General features: G+C 34.6%; 1 long non-coding RNA gene across 2 annotated transcripts in view; it reads right to left on the minus strand.

The window, feature by feature from the left end:
• The window catches only part of LOC105719559 (uncharacterized), a 661,868-nt gene that overhangs the window by 123,152 nt on the left and 516,258 nt on the right, over window positions 1–22,458 (minus strand). For both annotated transcript variants that reach the window (XR_001108001.2, XR_010337967.1), the window contains exon 3: window positions 19,064–19,234. This is a non-coding gene — a long non-coding RNA (uncharacterized LOC105719559). The remainder of the gene's footprint in view (window positions 1–19,063; window positions 19,235–22,458) is intronic.

A 22,458-nucleotide genomic window follows, 5' to 3' on the forward strand; every position in this document is an offset into this window, starting at 1 on the left:
CATTCAAAATTATTCTTTGTATAGACAGAAAAGACCAAAGAGAATTTTTCTTGGCATAAAGACAAGATGAACATCAAACTAGCCTCAGATTCCTCCACGATCATAAATATTAAAGAGGTTTCTATAAAGCTTTGGGAGCAACAGCAATAGATGTAACTAGGTGGTAATTCAGCTATGAAAAAATATTCAGATATCCTAAGATCTATAAACATAAAGTATATCACGAGTTTACCCTTTCCGAAGATATAAGGAACTAAGCAATAATTTAGCTGACCAACGCATAAAGCAAAATGATTAACTCAAGAAATACGATGTCAATGCATGTATCAAAATATCACATGTACCCTCAAAATATGTACAACTATTACATAGATAAAAAATTTAACTTATAAAATTGAATGTCAGAGAATTTTAAAAAGACATATCTAATGTTCGAAATGCACTAAAAATGTGCAAAAATTGTTATAAACATTAAAAATATAAACATAAAAATAACTTATAAAATCAAAATATGTAACATTAAAGATGATATTTCTAATCTGGGTCTAAAATTTCCAAGTACACATGTAAAATAGGAAAAATGGTGTTGGAAAAATGACACAGAATCACATAAATTTATAATCTTTACCTTGTCTTACATGTGAGATATGAAATAAACACTTTTTTATTCCTGATACTTATTTAATGTATTTTTTAACTTAAAGGCAATTAATAGTAACAATAAATAAATAAATAGACATGATTTATGCCTTTAAACTATTTCAAGAGTCTATAAAAAACACTTCATGTTAATGAAATGAGTAAAAATACAAAACATAAAGTAGAGGTAGACAACCAAAATATTTATGACGATCATATAAATGGCTTATATTTTTCTATTAAAATTGAAAGACTATCTGAATGAACTGGGGATACAACTTCATACTTCCTTAGAAGTGGTAAACCTAAAGCTATGGTAACAAAATGGATTAAAAAAATAACTATACGTGTGTGTGTGTGTGTGTGTGTGTGTGTGTGTAATATATGTAATACTAGTCAAATGCAGAGTTACTTTTAATAGGTATACTTAAATTTTATATCTCATAGAAACTGAAATTTCCAATTTTATTTTACAAGAATCACATCATCTACCAAGGTATTATTAATAACTTGCCCAGTGCAGAAATTATTATATCCATGTACAAAAGCAACATCAGACATTACTGATGAATATTTATCAATAAAAGATCAAAATATTGAGTGTAGTAAACACATTAACAACATGTGTTTATCTCCACTCTAATAAATACTAAATAAAATTTTATTTATAGAAGTGAAAAAAAGGATTTTCCAGAAGGACAAGAGACAAGGAAAAAAAGACAGAATAACAAATTTTAATCAAAATCTGAATGGCTGAAATCAAAAAGGGTTTGGTTTCCACAATAACCAAAGAAGAAAACTCTGAATTTAAGACCACCAAGGAAGATAGCAAAGTGAGGCATAAAACTTAAGAAAGGAGATTCAACGAAAGCCTATTCTCTAAATGAAGGACTTTTCAGCAGCCTTCCCTGTTTCCTTCCGGAAAGGCTAGCCCTAACATTCCTGTTCTAACATCTCTTTCAACTTGAATGTTATCTATCTCCACCCCAGCTAAGTTAATCCTATATGCTCCACATACAGGCAGAGATTCCTTCAAACTGATCAAACTGAAGCACCACTCACACAAACGGAAGAATCAATTACATTTTTAAAGCTTTACTTATAATTTTGAACAGATATAAAAGAAAATTGACATGAAATTAAAGAAGATAAATTAAAATAAAATCAGAGACCGGGTGTGGTGGCTCATGCCTGTTATCCCGGCATTTTGGGAGGCCAAGGCAGGTTGATCACTTAAGGTCAGCAGTTCAAGACAAGCCTGACCAACATGGCGAAACCCTGTCTCTACCAAAAATATAAAAATTATCTGGGCATGGTGGTAGGTACCTGTAATCCCAGCTACTCAGGAGGTTGAGTCAGGAGAATGGCTTGACCCCGTCAGGAGGCAGAGGTTGCAGCAAGCTGAGATTGTACCATTGCACTTTAGGTGGACAATAAGAACAAAACTCTGTCTAGAAAATAAAAAGGAAGAGAAGAGAGGAGAAGAGAGAGGAGAGGAGAGGAGGGGAGAGGAGGGGAGAGGAGGGGAGAGGAGGGGAGAAAGAGAATCAGAGAATCAGAATTCAGTGCAGGGGAGAACAGATGTAGTACAAAGAGCAGAAGACAGATTCTATAACCTATAATTTATATTGTAGAGAGTTATAAAAAGAAATTATATACCCATATAGAAAGACGATATAATAAAGAAGAAAGTTAGAAAACAAGAAGGTTTATAAAAATTAAAAACATACCACTTTTTAAAAAATAAGTTCAGTATTATTTTGGAAATAAATCTGATGACTCTCCCAGGAAGTATAACAAAAATGGAATTTAAAAAAAAAAGGAGAGAGAATGAAACCATAACCTGCTATATCTGATGAACTGACATTTTGAAAAAAGAAACACAGTGAGAAGAAAAATTGTAAAAAATGTTCAATAAAAAATACATTCTGATATTTCTTTCAACTTGTAAAGAACTTGCAAACTGTCGTTTTTGTACATACATCAAGGAAAAAACTGAACAAACTGAAAATTAATTACTTTCCTTTTTGTGTATACATCAAGAAATAAAACTGGACAAACTGAAAATGATTTACTTTTCTTTGACCCAGGGCAAAAAACCACCCAGAAATCTGGAAAGATAGGCACATTGAGAGATGGAGCAAAGATTTACTTCCCTGAAGTAGAAGTTACTGGAGTTGCAAACTGTTAGGAAAATTCAAATGGCAAGTTTTCACAAAATGCTGAAAGCTGAGCATGGACTAGTATGAGAATAAAACATTCTCAGATGTAGAACTCATACTTTTATGGGTTTTGTTTACCTTCAGAAACCCAAGAGTTTCTAACAAGAAAGATCCCATCATGATTCTGGCAGGGGAAGAGTTTATTACAAAGCTAACCAGCATCATTTGATCTACCAAGCCTGCTCCTAGATGTTTACCCAACTGATCTGAAAATGTATATCCACACAAAAACTTATATTTGAATGTTTATAGCAACTTTATTAATAATCACCAAAATCTCAGAACAATTAAGAAATCCATTGACAGGTGAATAGATAAGCAAACTCGGAGACATCCATACAACTGAATACTATTCAGGATGAAAAGGAATGAACCACTAGCTTTGCAAATACTTCAAATAATTATAAATACATAATGTCAAATGCACGAAAGCCAGTTGCAGAGGACTACCGTGTGATTCCATTTATCTGACTTTCTGGAAAAGGCAAAACTATATAGGTGGTAAAGAGGCCAGTCAATACTCTGGGTTCAAAGGGGAGGTTGAATATGTGAAGTATAGAAGATATTTTAAGGTGGGAAATCTTGTCTGAATAATACTATTATAGTAGATACCTGACACCACACATCTTGAAAATCCACACAACTTCACAGCACAAAGAATGAAACAATGTATTAAATAAGTTTAAAAACAGAACCACTATGGAGATTGGAGGTTCCCAAAATGGAATGTGACAAATATATATATTTAGATATATCTATTAAAATTAATATCAAAAACTGCAATTACTTTTGTACCAACCTAATGTCTGTCTGTCTATCTATATTATATATGTATGAAACAACCTATGTATGGAACAGTTTTTAAAAAGAACAAAAACAATCTTTTCATTTGATAACTCATAAACTTCTAAAATAATTATCTAAAAATTATTAGAAGGAATATTTTAGTTATGTCTGACATATTATTTCTGAATATACATATGTCCAATTTACATATTCAAGAATTGCAATGCACTCGTGTTATTGTAGTGAAAAGCTAGAAATCATCCAAATGTCCATCAGCAAGATTTCCATACACCACACACCTAGGCTACCCTATTATTAACATCTTATATCAGTGTGGTGCATTTGTCACAATTAAAAAGCCAATCTTGACACATTATAACTAAAGGTTATACTATCATGTGTTGAAATTTCCCAAGTTTTACCTAACGCCCTTTTTCTGTTCCAGTGTGTCATCCAGGATACAAAATGTTAAAACAACATTTTGTATCAAATCTCATTTTGAGATTTAAGCTCCTTGAGTACTTGAGTATTACTCATATACTTTGTGGAATGTTTCTCAGTTGGGATTTTCTGGTGTTTTTCTCATAACCAGACTGGGGTTATTATTTTTTGGAGGAAGACCACACAGATAAAGTGTCACTTTCATCACATCCTATGAAGTATACACACTGGCTAATGAATTAGCCACATATACCGAAGAGGTATAAGTTAACAATTCTGAAACCACTATACTGTATACCCTAAAATGAAGAATTAAGTAAATTAATGAGATGGTGAGAACTGGTCTCACTGGTTACAGACAGCAAGAGGAACAGGCTAGACTCATTTGCCTGCTAATGGATAAGAGGTGGAGACATCAGTGAATTTCTGTTTATATTAATACACATATAGTTGCATATGGAAACATTCATATACATATATGGTATTGTATATGTTTGTATTTGTGTGTGTGTGTTTGTGTACACATAAATGTATTTGCTTCCTGTCAGCTGAGATGGCCTAGAAACAACAAATACCAATAACAACAGGAACTCTTGGTGCTGACATCTTGGTTTATCATCTCTATCTCCAACAGAAAGAACAGGGGCTTTTTGAAGAGGTGGTGGATTCTAGATCTGGGACATGAAATATATAAGATGAGCCTTGTAGTGCCACAAAGTAGAGAATATTCAAAAATCTTCATAATCAAAAGAAAGGGACACAAGACCCTAATCAGAAATATCATAATTTAAGCAGCACATTAAATAAAGTACTGGATTAAAATCTTGAGTAGAAAATAAATATCCATGATCCCATGTTGATATTAATAAAAACTGAGTGAATGAATAAATGGAGAGAGCAGACAAATTGTTCATTCAGAAGAATTGCGAATAATTTTGTAGATAGTCTTTTCTCAGTGACGTAGAATATCACATCCCATACTTTAAGTATGGTATACCCAAACTGACTCTCTTTCAAAGTATACAGTATGAAAAGAGGAAAAACAATAACTTCACAGTTGAGAAACTTGACAAACACTACTTCAGTCATGTGATCAAGGCCACATTAACAGTGAAAAGTCATGTTGTATGTTGGTCCATTTTGCATTGCTATAAAGGAATACCTGAAGCTGGCTAATTTATTTTTAGAAAGAGGTTTATTTGGCTCACAGCTCTGCATGCTGTGCAAGATGTGCGGCACTAGCACCTGCTTCTGGTGAGAACCTGAAGAAACAATCATGGTGGAAGCAGAGGGGGAGTCAGCATGTCACATGGTGAGTCAGAAAGCAAGAGAAGGGGGAGCAGCTGTCAGGCTTAGATGGCCAGCTCTCCTTGAATAGAGTAAGAGCTCACGCACCAAGCCATTCATGAGTGATCTGTCTCCACGACCCAAACAGACACCTACCGCCAAACCCTATGTCTGACATTAGGGATTAAATTTCAACATGACATTTTGAGGGGACAAATATGCAGACTATATCATCTTGATAGTGTGTATGTTCAATAGGATGTGATGAAAGTGATGCTTTATCTGTGTGGTCTTCCTCCAAAAAATAATAACCCAAGTCTGGCTATGAGAAAAACACCAGAAAAACCCCCAACTGAGAAACATTCCAAAAATACTTGAATAATACTCCTCCAGGCTGTCAAGATCATCAAAAACAAGAAAAATCAGAGACACTTCTATAGTCAAGGAGCCTAATGAGATTTGACAATAAAATGTTGTTTTGTATCCTAGATGACATTCTGGAACAGAAGAAGGACATTAGGTAAAAACTGGGAAATTTCAACATATAACAGTATGAATTTTAGTTATAATGTGTCAGTATTGGTTTATTAATTGTGACAAATGCACACTGATATAAGATGTTAATAATAGGGTAGCCTAGGTGTGTGGTATATGGAAACTCTTTTTACTGTTTTTGTAATTTTTCAGCAAATCTAAAACTGTAATAATAAAAAGTTCCTTAAAAATAAAAGTAAGAGAAATACTAAAAATATCACCTGTAACAAACACAAACCTTGGATTGAATCATCACATTTGTTTTCCAAATAATTAATAAAATATCAAAAAATACTTGCACTAAGGAATATTACTGTAAAATTTCAGAACACTAGAAGTAAACAGAGTGCAAATGCAACAGAAAAACTCATACATTCTCTCTCTGTCTCACACACACACACATACAGGCACACGTGCAAATACCAAACAAATGAGAACTGAGAGCTCTTCAACATAAGAACACAGATCAGAATAGCATCAATTTCTTGACAGTAATACTGGGCTCCAAAAGACTATAGTAAAACATCTTTAAAACGTTAAGGGAAAATTATGTACAACCCACTTTTTATACCCATCTACCTTATCAACTATGTCTGAGTTTTGGATAAATAAAGAGACTAATTGAACATATAAAGACTGCAACAATCTACATAACATATACAGTCTCTTAGGAAACAGTATCAACAAGGGAATAAATAAAATAAGTGCATCTCATGAAATTATGAAACCAAAGTATCCAACATGAGCAGAACAGCCATCAATTTAACTGCATTTCTGAACCAATATTTATTAAAGTGTTTAAAAGGGGATGTACAGTTTATACCAGCATCTGGAACTAGAGTATAAAACTGAATCATTTGTTTAGTGCTCTTACAAACTTTAAATAATAGTTGAATAAAAAAGGCAGATTGTTTTAAAGAAAATGCTGACTGTGTGATGGGTACTGTAGGTAGTACTGTTGTTTTCAAATAATAAGAATAGACTAATTTATGAAATAGTGATCAACTATTTTAGAAAGGTGTATAGTTTATTAGACTTATATAAGTATTTCCTATTAGAGTTAATTAAAACCATTAATATTGTAAGAATGTCAAAAATACAGTCATATAAAATTCATATTGATTGCCAAACTAAAATTAAAATATCTAATTGCTACTTTAAAACATTTTAGAAAGATAATTTGAGGCATTTTCAAAAACCACCATGTAAGCAATATTGTATTGACTAAATAATTAAAAGTTTTTCAATTTGGGACTCTTACACAAGGCGGCCTGTCCATCCATGTTTGTGGCAGTATCATTTCAGTGATTGGGGGAACACCCTTCCTCTTCTTCCCCAATAAGATGTATATAATAACTACTTTATTTTTGGCATTTTCTTCTCTGTAACAGCTGTGCCTTCTCCTCAAAATATCCCATAGGAATGATTTTAGCATGATAACAACCAACATCCTGCTGGGTTTATGACTTTCTTACACTAATTACAACACAAGCTGCAAGATTTGCTTTGTCTCAAACTTTACACATGAAAAATAAAACAGATTTAATAACCACTTTAAATTCTCGTCGTAAGGAAAAATGGTGGTGGCTGAGGCAATGGAAGTAAAATAAGCAGAAAATACTAAGAAAAGAGTCTTTGGAGCTGTCACCCATTTCTAATATGCTGTGTTGCAGAGGAATTCTGAGGAAGGAATGAAAAATGTGAGTAGGCAAAGGGGAACCTTGGCCTTAGCTCTTAAAAGTGATTTAAATGAAGAACTGAAGTGTGATGCAAATGACATAGTTTGTAAATCCATAAAAACTCAAGTGTGGCAGATTTTTCAATTTGTATTTTGCTTTGATAATGTTTTCAGAGTATTTGTATTTTATACAAATATAATGAAATATTTTGCTTTCATTACAAAGCACTCTTTTCTATCTCCTCCAAATTACTATCATCATTTCATTTAAAGACACTTTTCAAAGTTATCACACATTATGAAGCACCATAAATTATACTACATATTCATTCCATTAACTATTCCTTGAGGTATCATTTCAAAATTATATTTGCTATTTCTGATTCATTATCTTCAATATGTTTTCTGGAATTATTAATTTTATATCTATAGTTCTGCTTGAAACTACATTTTTTTGAAAGGAAATTTTATCTGGAATAGCATATAAAATATTTTTCATTTTTATTATTGGATTTTTTTATATGCCCCTTAAACAAAAATACAGTAACTCTGTTTCCATTCTTTTGCTGAACTTCGGTAATAGGATGTTTTGTGATACTAAAATACTCTCAATGTAAATAACAAATTTTTTAAATTAAGGTCCAGGTATAAAATAACATTTTGAGATTTTGATACAGATTTAGAAATACAAATTGTAATTAGTAGAATGGGTAAGACTATAGTAAATGTACACATTTAGAATATAAAATATTGTTCATTCTATAACAGCAAACAATCAACTGTTGGCATTTTTACACAATTACTAACACATGATTTATGCAATAATTTGGAGACTAATTTTGAAAGGTCCTATTGCTGGATTTCTGTCTAAGATAGTTAATGAAAATCTCTGCAGTGAGCAAGGAGCATGTGATTGCCCATAGTATCTTGAAAATTGCTATCAGTCTAACTCATATATGTAGGCCTTCTCTAAGAGAATATGTAACATGAAAATAAAATGAGCAGTAAAAACTATTCACACATATGAAAAGAAAATGTTCTTAGTAATCACCATGAGACAGGATTTATAAGGGGAATGAATGAAACTCGGCTTGTGGATATTGCAAACTCTTCTTTCATTAGAATTTAAAAAGCATTCTAATTTATTTTTTGGTGTGTAATCTTTTTTTGTTAGCTCACTTTGCTTTATTTTCTCAGTAAAGTAAAAGTTTTTTGAAAAATTCTTCCTGTTTTTACTAAGCTAAAGGGGAAAAGGAGGTAGATTTTTTAAATTCATTCCTAAGCGTGTAAAGTAAATCGAAGAATATGCCATAAAGATCAGAGATCAGGGTCATGAAAATCCTAATATTTGAAGATTCTCTGGAGAGTGGCAGAAACACAGGGACTTGATGGTAAGGACCATTGCTTTTCCATAAGCTCTTTCTGCCATTTCATTTGAGGATATCTGAGGGATGTGCAAGTTTGAATAGTCATGGTTTCTTCACTCTTTCCTGGGGTTTTGGTGACTCTGATCTGGACTCTGGTGAGAATATTTACTAAACCCAGGCACAGTCCTTAAGTTTTTATATTCATACTTTTATTCTCACCTCACAATAACTTAAAACATAGTATGTATATTATCCATATTTTGTGCATTAAAAAACTTCAGATTTAGATGCAAAAGTAACTTGTAAAAGACAATAAAACATGTTGAAGTATGCTTGTCTTCAAGGGAATATGCTGATCTATTTCAAATCATTGTATTGATTGAAAAAATGTCCTAGTTTGTATTTTTTAACTCCTACAGCTATTACTCAAGTGTTTCATATAAGTGCACTTAGTTACTACTTCCAAGATGCCTAGAATAGTAACAATATATACAATTCAGAATAACTATGTACATAACCTTATAATTAACAGTGAAAATAATTTTAGTTTAAGGATTAAGTTTTAAATGAATGGCAAAATAAATAATCTATGTGTCAAAGCTTCTAGAATATTGGTTTTTTTACAGAACTTATTTTTTATAACTTAAAAAAAGTTTCCTTTCCAAAATTATTGTCAACAGCTCAGTGAGATAATTTCCTGAATAAATAATAATTATTTCTATTATTTGTCCCAAATAATTTCTAGTCATTAAGTCAATAATTTTACAAAAATGTAAGGATTATAATTCTAAAAGTAAGTTAAGTTTCTACAGTATCCTATAAAACATTCTTAGGAGTTTTATAGGATAAAACTTGCATTACCAACGACCATTTATACAACCAGTGAGTGTGCAGGTTTGTTACATGGATATATTGCATGATGCAGAGGTTCAGGAAACAGATCCCATAATCCAGGTAGTGAGCACAGTACTCAATAAGCAGGTTTTCAACCCATGTCCTGCTTGTTTCTTCCCACGCTAGTAGTCTACAATATCTATTGTTCCCACGTTTATCTTCGTGTGTGCTCAATATTTAGCTTCCTCTTACAAGTGAGAACATGCAGTATTTGGGTTTTGTTTCTGTGTTAATTCACTTAGGATTATGGCCTCCCACTGCATTCATGTTGCGGTAAAGGATGTGAATTTTTATTTCTTTTTATAGCTGCATTGTATTTAGTGCAGTTTATGTACCACAGCTTCTTTATCCAATCCAAAAATGATGGGCATCGCTCTTGTGAATAGTACAGTGATGAATATGTGGGTACATATGTCTTTCTGGTAGAATAATTTATTTTCCTTTGGATACATACCAGTATGATTGCTCTGTTTTAAGTTATTTAAGAAATCTCCAAACTCCAAATTGGCTAAACTAATTTACATCTCAAAACAGTATATAAACGCTCCCTTTTCTCTGACTCTTTGCCAGCATCTGTTATTTTTTGACTTTTTATTAATAGCCATTCTGACTGGTGTGAGATGATACCTTATTGTAGTTTTGATTTGCATTTTTCTGATGATTAGTGAAGGAATTTGAGCAGTTTTTCATGGTTAGTCCTTCATATGTCTTCTTTTGAAAAGTGTCTATTCATGTCTTTGCCCATTTTTTAGTGAGGTAATAATCTAATTACAAATTTTTATTTTTTTTGGCTGGGCACAGTGGCTCATGCCTGTAATTCCACCCCTTTGGGAGACTGAGGCAGGCAAATCACTTGAGGTAAGGAGTTCAAGACCAGCCTGGCCAACATGGTGAAACACTGTCTTTACTAAAACACAAAAATTAGCCAGGTGTGGTGGCACATGCCTATAGTCCCAGCTACTCAGGAGGCAGAAGTGAGGGAATTGCTTGAACCCAGGAGGCGGAGTATGCAGTCAGCCTAGATCACTCCATTGAACTCCAGCTTGGGTGACAGAGTGAGACTAGATCTCAAAAAAAGAAAAAAATATTTTTTGTTTCCTGATTTCCTTAAGTTAATTATGGATTCTGGATATGAGACCTTTGTCAGATACATCTTTAACCTTTGTCAGATACATCTTTTGCAAACATTTTCTCCCATTCTGTAGCTTATCTGTTTACTCTGTTGATAGTTCATTTTGCTGTGCAGAAGTTCTTTACTTTAACTGTATCTCACTAGTCAATTTTTGGTTTTGTTGAAATTGCTTTTGAAGACTTAATCAAATATTCCTCGCTAATGCCAATGTTGAGAAGGGTATTAGTTAGGTTTTCCTCTAGGTTTTCATAATGTGAGGTCTTACATTTAAATCTGTAATGCATCTTAAGTTAATTTTTGTATATGGTAAAAGGTAGGTATCTAGTTTCATTCTTCTGCATGTGGCTAGCCAATTATCCTAGCACCATTCATTGTGCTAGGGTAGCACAATAAAAAAGGGAGTCCTTTCTCCATTGCTTTTCTCAGCCTTCTTGAACAACAGATGGTTGCAGGTGTTCAGATTAATTTCTCAGATTTTTATTGTGTTCCATTAGTCTGTGTCTATTTTTGTACCAGTACCATGTTGTTTTTGTTACTGTAGCCTGATAGTATAGTGTAAAGTTGGGTAGTGTTATGCCTCTGGCTTTGTTCTTTTTGCTTAGGATTACTTTTGCTATTCAGCTTCTTTTTGGTCTCATACAAATTTTAGAATAGTTTTTAATAATTCTGTAAAAAACTAACATTGTTAGTTTGATAGGAATAGCATTGAATCCATAGATTAATTTGGGCAGTATGACCATTTTAATAATATTCATTCTTTCAATCCATGAGCATAATGTTTTTGTATTTATGTCATCTCTGCTTTCTTTCTTGTATTCTTGATTTGACTGTCAGCAGGGATGCCATTTGGGTATAAAGGTGTCACTGATTTCTGTACACTGATTTTTCATCCTGAAACTTTACTGAAGATATTTATCAGTTTTAGGGGCCCTTTATCAGAGTCTGTAGGGTTTTCTAGGTATAAAATCATATCATCAGTAAAGAAAGATAATTTGACTCCTTTTTTTCCTATATGGATGCCTTTTATTTCTCTTGCTTGGTTACTCTGGCTAGGATCTCCAGTTCTATGTTGAATAAGGGGTAGTGAGAGTGGGCATCCTTGTATTGTTCCAGTTCTCACAGGGCATAGATTCAGCTTTTGTCCATTCAGCATTATGTTAACTGTGCATTTATCATAGATGGCTCTTATTATTTTGAGGTATAATCCTTCGATGCTGACTCTGTTGAGAGTTTTCATCATGAAGAAATGTTGGATTTTATCAAAAGCTTTTTTTGAGTCTTTTGAGATGATCATATGGTTTTTAATTCTGTGTATGTGGTGAATCACATTTATAATTTATACATGTTGAACTAACTTTGCATCACCTGAATGAAGCCTACTTAATCATGGTCAGTTAACTTTCTGATGTGCCACTGGATTTGGTTTGTATTTTGTAGAAATATATATATATAGCTCCATCAGGAATATTGGCCTGAAGTTTTCTTTTTTCATTGTGTCTCTGCCAGATTTTGGCATATGGCTTCATAGAATGAGTTAAGGAGGAACTCCTTCTACTCAATATTTTGGAATAGTTTCAGTAGGACTGATACCAGTTCTTTGCATGTCTGGTAGAATTTGGCTCTAATTTGCATGTCTGGTAGAATTTGGCTCTAATTCCCTGTGGCTCAGGACTTTTTAATTTTTTAATTTTATTTTTTGATTGGTCAGTTTTTTATTATTGATTCAATTTCAAAACTCAATTTGGTCTATTCAGGTTTTCAATCTCTTCCTGATTTAATCTTGGGACACTGTGTGTTTCCAGTAATCCATCCATTTTCTCTAGATTTTCTTATCTCTGTGTATCAAATTGTCCATTGTAGCCTCAGAGGACCTTTGTATTTCTGTGGGATCAGTTGTAATATCAACTTTGTCATTTCTGATTGTTCTTATGTGAATCTTCCTTTTTTTAAAATGAAACTAGCAGTCTATCAATCTTGTTTATTCTTTCAAATAATATATTCTTGATTTCATTGATCTTTTGCATGGATTTTTGCATCTCAATTTCATTCAGTTATTTTCTAATTTTAGTTATTTCCTTTCTTCTGCTAGCTTTGGAGTTGGTCTTCCCTTGTTCTTCAAGTTTCTTTTGATGTAAAGTTAGATTGTTTATTTGAGACCTTTCTAATTTATAGATGAAAGCATTTAGGGCTATAAACTTTCCTTTTAACACTGCTCTTGCTGCATCCCAGAGATTTTGGCAAGTTGTGTTTCCATTTGTGCTAATTTCACATAATAATTTGATCTCTCCCTTAATTTCAATGTTCACCCAGGAGTTATTCAGGAACAAGTTGTTGAACTTCCAACAACTTGATATCAATGTATATTTTTATTGCACTATCGTCTCATAATGTGCTTGATATGACTTCAATTTTTTAAAAAATTTACTGAGACTTGCTTTATGACCAAGCATGTGGTCAATTTTAGAATATAATCAGGGCACAGATTAGAAGAATCTGCATTCTGTGCTGTTGAGTTGAATGTTCCTTAGATGTCTGTTGGGTCAAATTGGTCAGGTGTCTAGTTTAAGTCCAGAGTTTCTTTCTTCATTTTCTGCCTTGATAATCTGTCTAATGCTATCAGTGGGGTGTTGATTTTCTAACAATTATTGTGTGGTTCTCTAAATCTTTTAATAGATTGAGAAGAACTTGTTTTATGAATCTGGGTGTGCCAATTTGGGTCCATATATATTTATAATAGTTAAGTCTGTTCATTGGATTCTACCCTTAATAATTATATAATATCTTCTTTGTTCTTCTCAGTTTTTATTGGTTTAAAGTCCATTTTATCTATTACAGGAACAGCAACTGCTCTGTTTGTTATTTCCCATTTGAATGGTTTATCTTTCTCCCTCCCTTTACATTGAGTCCACAGGTGTTGTTACATGTGAGGTGGGTCTCCTGAAAATAGCACTTAGATCTTGTCTTTTTAAAATTTGACTTGCCATTCTGTGTCTTTTTAATGGGGCATTTAGCCCATTTACGGTTAGCATTTGGTATGTGAGATTTTGATAGTGTCATTATGTTGTTAGTTGATTATTACGTAGACACAGAGATGGGCTTCACCCTTTTCAATCCAGTCCCCTGGAGGGAGGCACATCCATCTCCTGTATCAGCCCGCAAACACAAGCATTTCACCCCTCTCAGTGCTCTGAGATATGGGCTCCACCCCAGCTTGAGTGCTGGCCATAGCAGCTTAGTACTCCAAAGCTGTGTGCTGAAGCCCTGGGGCACAGGGACCAGCTCTTGATTTGTCCTCTAGACCTTTGGGTTCCTGGTATGCTGAGAAATTTGAAGTGCTCCCAGGCTGCTAGAAATATACTCAAGTGGATCAAAACACCCAGGTTGGGCAGCAAAGCCTGTGCTTTGTATATGCTTCTGTGAGGAGCCAGACAGGGGAAATGTGGGAGGAGCTGATGGGCAGGAGGACCTGTAGAACAAACGTGCCCCAGTCTTGTGGGGAAACCAGTTCATCTTTCTCCTGGCCCAGCAGTTAGCTGGGTCTAGACTTTCTTGGAGGAAGGTGGGGAGCTCTAGGGGGATGGGTTCCTATGGCCAAACTCCACTGGAGTTGCCCAGTGCACAAAGGCCTCTGGCTCCACACCAGCTGAAGCTCTATTTCTGCCTACTCCATAGGTATCCAATGTCCATGGGGAATATGGGGCCCTCTGTTGCTAGGATCCCAGAGGTCTGTGGCAAGAGTGGCCAGTGACATAGTCTCTTCACTCATCCATTCCCCAAGAGCCATTTGGAGCCAGAACTAGCCGCAGTATTAGGGTATCCCACAAAGGGCTCCCAGCTTCCTTTCTCTTTAGCCTCAGTGTCTGTGTTGCGTCTCCATCCACCCTTGGTGTTTTCTCTCTGAAGATCTACTCAAGTGATGCTGGCTTACTTGAAATTTTGATCTCTTCCTGTGGGAGCAGCACTTCCTGGTTCTGTATTGTTGGCCATCTTGTTCTGATCTCCCAATAAGCATTATTAAATGTCAGTTCATGGAAATGAACCTCCTAACAATCATTTTGATTTATTACAAATAAAAATTAAAATCATGTATTATAATAATAAACTACTGTGCCTTAAGAGCACTGTTTGGTATATTTGATTTTAAATGATTTTTAAGGTAAGTAATGTGTACATACGGTTCTGTTTTATATTAGATTTTAACCAATTTTAGAAATGCATTACAATAATTTATGCTACTTATTAAACTTATTTATTCTGAGCCCTAAGTATAGCACTTTTTTCTATAGCCTTCTAATAAAAGAAGTTTTCTTCAGTGACTATACAAACCATTGAAAAGCTTTACCAATTTTCAACTCTTTGACTGTATTAATTAGTATTAATTTGGCTTTATACAACTCAAATACCTATGGAAAAATAAAGATTGCTTAGATTGATATGACTACTACAATCAACCAAAATCTTCTTTTTCAATTTTAGGTTTAGCAAAATAGTTTCATTATTCACCTTGGTAGAACTTATAAGTTAATATTTAAATTTATAAGATAAATTTGTTTTAATAACATACCACCTTTTATAGTTTAGACGTTTGCATTTCTGCATGGATTTTCTAACAATAGCAGCAATGCCATTATGATATTTAAAAATTTTATGACCTAATGAATCAATTAACAATTAGTATTCAATAGTTCTGCTTTGCAGGATAACATTTATGCTCATATCTGTTTCTAATTCTGCCTTTACATATTTTTTTTTAATTCTGTGTAAATGTAAAAGAAGTGTAAATGTCTGCAAATAACCCTGTCAATCACTCTGGGTTGCCTGCACCAAAACCCAGCTGAAACCAGAGCAGCCCCAGCAGTCAGGGATGTACCTCTCATCAGCTTCCCAAAGCCCTGGAGAATTCTTCTACATCAAGAAGACTGAAACATCCACTGGTAAAAATATGTTGAGCAGCTGGTCTTTGCACAGAACACCTTTAAACTGCTATCCCAAATTCAGGCTGGCAGATATCAAACAATCTGTTTGTTACTTCATTGTCAAGGCCGTTCCCACATTTTCACTCTATAAAAGAGGGATTTTGTTCCTGGAACAGAAACCCACACTGCAGATCCAGCAGTGTCCTCAGGGTATTGTAGCATGCCTCTCTGAGATATTATGGGAAGTGATTTTTTCAAATTATGCCATGTTCTCTTCTTGACCACTGGTTTACACACATATTTCCAATAAAACCCTTTTATAACCCATGAACTGTGATGTGGAATTTTTATAAACCAATTATCCAGGACAAATAGAGACCCAGGAATTTACCTGGCATAAAAATGCACCCTCACTTCCTTAACTTGAAAATATTTAAGGAAGTGATTCTACTTCAGGTTTTTTATACTGGATTTATATTTGGGCAATGCCAGTAAAATGTGTTTTTCTTCTTCCAAAAAGTAATGTTTTGAGATTATCAAGTGGAAGTGGCCTTTTCTATGCTCTTGTAAGCCTAGGGGGATTCTGTTTTTTTTTTAATTGTTATAATTGACTTATTGGGGTTTGATGGTAGACAATTTATGTTTCTGAATAAGGTTTTACATTGCTTACCTTTGGTTCTTTTTAGAAAATACAGTTAAACTGCAGGAAAGTGATTTTTTCAAATTACACCGTATAAGATGATTTTAGTGATCTTTAAAACACATGTGGTAGATTTTAAATGCCTCAAATAATCTAGACTTGTGATTCTCAGTATGGCTGTACAGAGAGCCACCTGGGGAGAGTGAGGTGGTAGTGCTTTTAAAAATGCAGATGCCTGACTCCCCTTAGACCAATTAGATCAGGATATCCAGGGACAGGACCAGAATATCCGTACTTTTAAAACTCCCCAGACGATACTAATGTGCAGCCAATGTTGAGCTTCTGATGTATGAAGAAAAATATAAAAACGTTTCACAAGTTGTCTTCTGAAACTTGACATAAAATGCCCAAGAAAAAGACTGATACATATAACCATATAAAAATTTTCAAGTTTTTTTCAAATATTCTGGAAAAAAATTCCACTGACTTACATTGTAGAAATAATTTCTTTTTTTTTTTTTCTTCAGAGACAAGGTCTTGCTCTGTCACCCATTGCATGCTGGAGTGCAATGACACAATCTTAGTTCATTGCAGTCTCAAAATCCTGGGGTCGATCAATGTTTCTGACTCAACTTCCTGCGTAGCTGGGATGACAGGCATACGCCATCATGCCTGGCTATTTTTGTTTACTTTAGAGATAGTGTCTTCACTAATATTTTTAAAATATATAAAAACCAGCATCAAAACCCTTACTTTCAAAGAATTTCTTTAAATTTTGAATAGGAAAAGGAAAACAATCAAATTAAAAAAAATAAAATGGTACAAACAACATTTACAAGCGAAATCCAAATATCCAGCGAACACTAAGTTTCATTAATAATCCATGAAGTAGAAATTAAAATGAAAGACTTACTTGCCTAGTAAAGACAGTCACAATATTTATGGTAAGCACCTTTGAACATCGTCGGTGAGAATGTAGAGCCTTTAGAGAAAAACTTAGTACTTTCCAACAAAGTTTAAGTGTTTGGCCCAGCAATGCACTTGTACAAAAATACAGACACCATGACATTTATTGAAACAGTGTAAGAGTAAAAATTTGGAAATGAAATAAACAGTGCACACAGATTGTAATGACCAATTACATTGCAGTGCAGGTTTTATTTCATCTCGATAGGATGTTTAATACTATAGCATTGCCTTGCCTAACACCTAACAGCCTTTAACACAAAGCTTTATTTCAAATTAATGCCTCAAGTCTCCATGTCTCCTCACTTCAAAACCTTGCCTGATGGAGCAGCCATTATTTCAAACATTGCTAGTCACTGAGGCAGAAGGAACAGATCTGGGGGATCTGCTACCAGCAATTAAATATCCTTGCTGGGAGGTGGCTCATATACACATTTATTCTACTAACAAAATGTGGTGGTACTATTTTACAGAGAGATAAATACTGACGAAGTGTCAAGAAAACAATATCAAGTTGCACAAGGTGGGTAGTATAGTGACATGCTCTTGCACTTTGCGTGCGTGCGTGTGTGTGTGTGTGTGTGAGAGAGAGAGAGACAGAGAGAGAGAGAGAGAGACAGAGAGAGAGAGAGAGAGAGAGAGAGAGAGAGAATGTGTGACATTATATTGAATGGGTCATTTCCTATTGTCCCTCAAATGGTAAGTAGGGTCAGATCCCTTCCCTAGGATTACTAAGGAACAGAGAAAGAACTTTGAAACTCCATCGCCACTCTAATGCCGTCCCCTGCAGCCTTCCATACCTGCTGTGTAAGAAGCCTGAGAAGAGGAGGGAGCAGCACGAGCCATGGCTTTATGGGAAAGGTGGTGTCAGTGATAAGGTGGTGGAGTGAGAGGCCACTTCCTTCCCTCTCATTAGGGAAGGGGGGTTTGAGTCCCAGTTCTCTCAAAGGCAAATGAATTAACAGCTCTGAGAAACTGGCTGATAGATACTGGGAGTGATTCTCTCTGCCTACCTGCTCAACTGCTAAAACTGAGTCTTCTCTGCTGTCACCAAAGCAGTGAAATGTGGTAACAAAGTTCCTGCAAGAACTGGACTGTACTTCTGGAGCCTAGGGGGCAAGTATGAATGTTGAGGCTGGGGACAGTATCTATCTCGTGTGACATTTCTGAATGCGGAGGCTTTTGAGAGTAGCCACAAGCAAGTTGGAAAAGTTCCATGGAATACAGTTTTTGAGAAGATGAAAGCAACAGACCCCCATGTTTATCTCTGCGCTTCTTCTTGAAGAAGAATGTAGATGCCATAAAGAAGCATGGAGCCTAGAGTATGTGTAAGAACAGTGTTCTTACCTTAACAGGGAGGCCATGCTACGTACAAGAGGTGCAGACACCAGTCAGTGTCAAGAGAGTGAGGTTGTTCTACTGCAGGGATTGCTCTATGGTAATTAGGACTCAGTGAAGCTAACAGCCACCTCAAAACAATCACATTCACTGTGAACTCAGAAGCCACATACCAGTGGAGGCCACTAGCAGACAGAAACTCATCGAAATATAAAACACCAACCTGAGTCTGGAGATTTCTTTCACCACGGAAGACGTCTTCTCATAAAATAATTCTGACCTCAGCTTTTCCTCTCTCATGCAGTTCCCTGAGGGTGTAGACTCAGAGACAGGGAGTGAAACGGCAGATCATTGTGTCTTCTGCTTTCCATGGAGTCCCAAGGCCCCTACCTTCCTGAAAATTAAAAAAAAAAACAAAAAAAATACATGTGAGCAATGCTAGAGAAAGGACAACTACTGAACTAGATATGCGATTAGAATCATAAAATATACTGAATACTGAATTACAATTTTTTTTGAGACAGGGTCTTCCTCTGTCACCTAAGTTGGAGTGTAGTGGCACAAGCACAGATCAGTGCAGCCTCAATTTCCTGGACTTAAGCAGTCCTCCTGCCTCACCCTTCCAAGAAGCTGGAACTACAGGCAGGCACCACCATGCACAGCTATCTTTTAAATTATTTTTGTTGAAATGGAGTCTTGCCATTGTGCCCAGGCCACTGAATGAAATCTCAATAAGTAAAATTAATCAGAAATTTCAGGAAAGAGGTATTTCACAGAGTACAGATAACACAGTGTTTTTAAACACAATAAACCTGAGACTTTCTTATGTTCATTACTAAGTGCCTTGTGACTCTTCAATAAATAGATTAGCTATAGTTAAGATTATCTTGTTTATACATTCATGGAAAATACTCTGGCAAGTTATGTACTAGGGAGCAGGACCAAAGATGGCATCGTATAGGGAAATTTCAATATTTTCAGGTTGTAAGACCACCATGTTGTTTTGATCTTTTTAAACAAATAGATTAATTTTACAATTGCAGATTAATAAAAAATTACTAGAAATTCAATTGGATAATGTACAAACCTTTGTGCCTAGAGAAGAAACGGAATAAATTTTGTTCTATTCACAGAAACAATTGGGTTCTTTACATTTAAATATTCACTGGTAGAGTAGAAAGACAATAATTCTACAAACTAAAACTTCTAGAGTCTTAACTAATACATTTATTTCCACTGTTTACAAAAGATACATTTTTTGTTTTGTCATTGCCATGCCATGAATGACTACTTCTCAATAATATGAGGTAATGAGAGACAAAAATGGCATTGATAATTAAAAGCCACAAATAATCCCCCAATGTAATTTTAGATAGTATTTCAGTCTCCTCTTCTGCCTAAGCTCTTAACAGTATCATTAACAATTGTAAACACTAACTGGATTGAGTATTACAGGCTCTCTGTCATCCTCCTCCCACTCTTTGATGAACCTATTGACATGAAATGAAATGACTGAAAAGCATAATCAACAGAAAGGAGGAGGAGAAGGAGGGACTCTGGGAATTGAGTAGCGTGTAGTCAGGCTAGGAAACCCAGAAGTTAGATATAAAATGTTAATTGTCCTGAATTTATGTGATACTATTTTTCCAATATAATGGTACGCAGATGCCAATTGCTCACTTCCATTTTATTACTAAGGCGGTTCTATCCACAGCTTCTCATATCCCAGTTGTCCATTGTGGCGTCCTACTTTATGGAGATGTTTTAATGATGGCAAACTTGATAAACGTACACTATTTTTATTACTATCTATTTCTTTCAACAAGTCAGTTGTATTCATTCCAACCCATTAAAAAATCAACCATGAGCTGTTAAAATGGCTTTGCGAGTGAATGACATATTTAGTGAAATGAAAACAGTGTCTTGATAATTGTCTCTTCGCACTAGGACATTCGTTTCTAGTGGAGGCAGCTGCTCTCTCCTTCTGTCTCTTATTCTATTGACTAACGGGGCTTCACTATAATGGCGAACACATCTATCCTCACTGACGGATCTTCTTAACATCTCCGTGTTTGCTTTCATCTCCCATCCTTTCTTTCTCATTGACTTTTCTTATGTTAGAAATATATGAATTGTTCTATTTTTTCTTTTCCTCATTTCCATATAGAAATATAATTAAGTTTCCCCCCCTTGGCTTTCCTGGGAACATATAAAAAGTCCACTCTCCTTCCATTTCTGTACTTTAAGAAAAAATCCAAGTCAACTAATTCTTATTTAACGCTCAAGTAAATGAATGTCCTCGCTGCAAACAAATGCCGTTTTCAACAATTACCGTCATCAGGATTAACTCAAAAGCCTTATATATTAATAGAACTGAATTTATAATATTATTTCTTTGTCTCTTTCCAAAATCTGAACCTCAATCTAAACTCTCTTCTTATCGCTTCTATTAGAATAACAGTATTGACTTGGTTCAAGGGTCCTATGTGTCACATGGAAACACTCCATCCCCACCCCCCATCCTACCTACGTGCCTACCTACTTAGGCTTTAAAAACAAGTTACCTCAAGAAATTATCCACACATAGAAAATACATATGCCAGTTTTATCAATCACAAAATAAAACATTCCTATGAGGTGTGGTTTCCAGAAAGAGTCATCATCTGAATGCTATAGTTCTAAATTATGTTTTGAGTGATCTTTCATGATTACCTTACATGTGAAATACAAAAGGTAACTTTCCGAAAGCATATTTTGTCTAAGTGAACATTAGTATGTCTAATATGTTGAACAACTGCACCTTGTGGATATAAACAAAACAAAATTTTATTTTAAACTGCATTACAGGGGAAATTTTGATCATCCTCCAACTGGAGAAAACCGTGGCAAGCTTTAAGACTTTCCTGCTGAATCTAGGGTAATAAATGGATCTGAGTTTACTTCAAGTTACAAAACATGGCATTAGAGATTAAAAGTGTTCAGTGTAAGATATTACTCAATTTCAATCTTCATTCCAAGCACATTAACAACTCTCTTAAACACACACATGAATATAGAAAAATAAATAGCAACACAAACAAAACCACTTCAAAAAGCTTTTCACCTATCCAAATCTAATACAAGTCTGATGCTCTTGCCTGAGAGGTTCTGAAAATTTTGGATCGAAATTACTTTCATTTCCTTTGTGATATTGACTCGGCATCTTACTTGGCAATTATCACTTTTTGTTGCCTGGAATGAAATTCTGATTTTGACATCCTCTTACACTGACATTTTTAATGGCTCACAAAAACTTCAGAGTGTGCACTATTGATATCTCAAATATCAAGAGAAACTTTCTAAAACACACAAAGATATAACCCTTGTCAACATAGCAGAAAAGATAATTAACTTGTGCAGGAAAATCTAAATATTAATTCAGATCTGCCAAATCCTGTAAAGGCTGTGTGGAAATTTCAGCCTCAGATTCAAAGGTAAAAACTACATATTTGGCATAAGAACAAGTTACCCAGAGAAAGCAATCTATTTAAATAGTAGGACAATTAAGTCCGGATACATGGCATTTGATATTTAAAAGATTAATGCAAATGTCTTGGAAAAATTAATAGAAACCTTGAC

Source organism: Aotus nancymaae, unplaced genomic scaffold, assembly GCF_030222135.1.
Source record: "Aotus nancymaae isolate 86718 unplaced genomic scaffold, 86718_ANA_hifiasm-v0.15.2.pri h1tg000002l, whole genome shotgun sequence".
In the NCBI taxonomy this organism is placed as follows: Eukaryota; Metazoa; Chordata; class Mammalia; order Primates; family Aotidae; genus Aotus; species Aotus nancymaae.